Below are 233 nucleotides of genomic sequence, written 5' to 3'. Positions count from 1 at the left end.
ATATTTATCTTAAACTAAACATAATAATAAAATATAACTCAGTTAATATATTTTACACCAAATATAATATAAAGACTAAATATCTATCTCTCTATCTCATACCTTCCGTTTCTAGTTTCTCCTTTACAAACGCAGCCTAAGTTACTTACACAACACACATATAAATCATCTTTTCTTTAATGGGCAATAAATTAAACACAAAAACTCAAAGATTGTTCCTAATTAAAACAAAC

This window comes from Arachis ipaensis, chromosome B04 (assembly GCF_000816755.2).
Source record: "Arachis ipaensis cultivar K30076 chromosome B04, Araip1.1, whole genome shotgun sequence".
NCBI classification, from domain to species: domain Eukaryota; kingdom Viridiplantae; phylum Streptophyta; class Magnoliopsida; order Fabales; family Fabaceae; genus Arachis; species Arachis ipaensis.
The sequence above is the reverse complement of the archived record's forward strand: the minus strand, read 5'-3'. Positions refer to the sequence as shown.